Source organism: Numida meleagris, chromosome 4 (genome assembly GCF_002078875.1).
Source record: "Numida meleagris isolate 19003 breed g44 Domestic line chromosome 4, NumMel1.0, whole genome shotgun sequence".
In the NCBI taxonomy this organism is placed as follows: Eukaryota; Metazoa; Chordata; class Aves; order Galliformes; family Numididae; genus Numida; species Numida meleagris.
Window position 1 is genome coordinate 78482041 of NC_034412.1, and position 2744 is coordinate 78484784.

The window sequence follows — 2744 nt, forward strand, 5'->3', positions numbered from 1 at the left end:
CAAAAATATCCAATCAGCATTAAGGGAGTAAGCTTTAGATGGCAATAGTGGATAACAAGTATTATAAAAGTAATGCTATACCTTTGAATAAAAAAAGCTTTTTCTTGCTGCTATTGTGTGTGTGTCTGTGTGTGCGTGTGTGTGTGTGCTTTCAAGTGGTGCCGAAACCCGGGAACGTGTATGTGTGCTTTCAAGTGGTGCCGAAACCCGGGAACGTGTATGAGTGTGTTTTCATATGGAAAGGACCCAGGTTGGTCTTCTGTTTTGATTGGAAATTGCTCTATAAGAAGATCATATGTACCCATGCAGGTACTCTAAATTTCTCTGGAATGTTCTTTCTATCCTCCTTTCATGTATTTACATACAGTGGTAAGATCTTCCCTGAGCCTTTTTTTCTCCAGAGAACAGGCCCAGCTCTCTGTCTTTCCTCATGGGTGAGGTGCTCCAGTCCTTTGTTATCTTTGTGGCCCTACACTGGACTCTCTCCAGTATGTTTCACTTGTACTGAGGGGCCCAGAACTGGACAAAAAGAACTGAGTTCTTCAGGTGACTGTGAAACTTTTGTTCATCATCCCTACAGACCAAGCAGCTGCATTTTTAAATAAGTAGCCTTATTGATGATGTTTTGACTTCAGTCAATGCACAGTTTTTAAAAACTTGACAAAACATTGTACGTTTATTAAAGTGTTCAACAAAGCCAGCCAGACCATTGGTGCCTCAGTATGAACTCCTGTTAAACTTGTGATGTTGTTTTGCTTAACAGTTGACATTAATCAACTAAGTAGCTGTGTTAACTCTTTTTTTTTTCCCTTTGGAAATGATAAATACTCATCCTAAACTGAGACTAAACTGATCATCTGGAAGCATTTTCCATCAGTAAAGAGCCTATTTGAAGTATTTCACCACTCAATACACTGAGTATTATGATATTTTCCTCCTAGCTTCCTATTTGAATGATTTTACATACTTATGTGACTGAATAGTAGTCTTACTGACTTACTATTTAGCCATTATGTATTTGACATCATGTGATGAATTTTGTTTTCTGAATGGCCACCTTCCTTTAGTCTTTGGCAGTTCAGTCATTTTATTGTAACATCAAGACCCTACAGATTAGTGTAATTCAGCATTCAGAAGCCATTTTCTTATTAGGAGATGTACACAATGAAAACATCAAAAATCAATATAAAATACTTAGAAAACATTGTACTCAATGTGATGTCAAGAACTCTGACTAACCTATGAGCTAATAAGTTTGTAGGCTAAAGATGCTGCAGGTCACTCATCAATGAACCCCGAGATTTGCTTGGATTTTGCAGGTATCTGTGCCATCTGAGATCTGTTTTTGAAAAAGTGATGTGACTTCCTTTATGGCTAACATATTTTCATTATCTGTTGTTTTGGTAAATGAATAAATAAATAAATCTTAGTTTATGACTACTTGCTTCTGATCTTTTCTGAGGAAACACCTGATCTTTTGTATACTGCAGAGAAGTACTAGTTTTACAGTTGCAAATAAAAAACTCTATACACTTAGGAGGAGATCTGTAGTGAACAATCATGTAAAATTTGACCCAATCATCAAAATGACACTTTGTCTTTTGCTTTCTCCTACAAAATTACCTTAGCATTTAGCTTTGTTTGTCAATTAAGAGCCTGGAGGTAATATGATTTCCTGGCTTGTTCTCTTTTGGAAACAGCATTTGGCATTTACTCTAGATTTTGGTATGAGGTTCAAAGTTTTTAATTCTATTTAAATTAAATTGCCTTCACTAAGCAACGATTTTGCATAAGTGATTCCCCTGTTATTAATTCTTCAGCATCCATTATTTTTTTTGTTACACACATAAATAACATTAGCTATATCCCAGATTAGTCAGAGACAAAATGTGTGAAGCCATATACAAATATACAGTGCAAGATAAACTCCTGTAAAAAGAGACATAATTGGTGAATTAAACAAGCTAGAACATAAAAGCACAGAAAGGAGGCAAATTAGAAAATAAAAATTGAGAGAGTAGTAAAAGAATTCAGAAACCCTAGAGCTTAGGAGTCAGTGAAGAGGTTAGCGATCAGCTAACATATCATATTCATATTTCAGGCTCTAACATATATGCTGTATACCAATCAGCAATTGCAGTGCAGTGTGTATATATACAAATGTATTTGTGCCCCTTGAATATTCCAGTTATACTGGTTATGTGAATACTAAACAGTTCTAAAGCACTATCATTTAGCTTTCAGATATAATGAAGAGGTAATAGACCTCCCTAGCTATGAGAACATTTGAGTTTCTATGTCTAATTACAATTTTTTGAACTGTAGTCATGAAAAACTAATCATTGTGACAACAGGCATCTGGAAGTTATACTGTAGAAGCAAAAAATGCAGGCAATTTAATGTTTGCTATGGTTCATCAAATTCTGATTCCTCATGCATAACTTGGTCACATTTATTTGTGCTCCACAGGGGTGTAACTCCAAAAGGGAAAGCTAGACCCAAAATGTGCTTCACAAAAAAATGTTGTTGCCTTGGCAACTAATACAGTACTAAATGTTCCGACAGGTAGAATATCACACAACACTGAAACACATCATTCTTGGTGCAGAAAATGTATGCAACTCAAAACTCCTATACTAGAAGTGAATGCAATGGATGCTTCTTTATTTTGCACCCCAAAATATTTGTCATTAAAAGTATTATATCCCATTTCTCTGTATAAACTTGTTTAACAGATTTTTTCA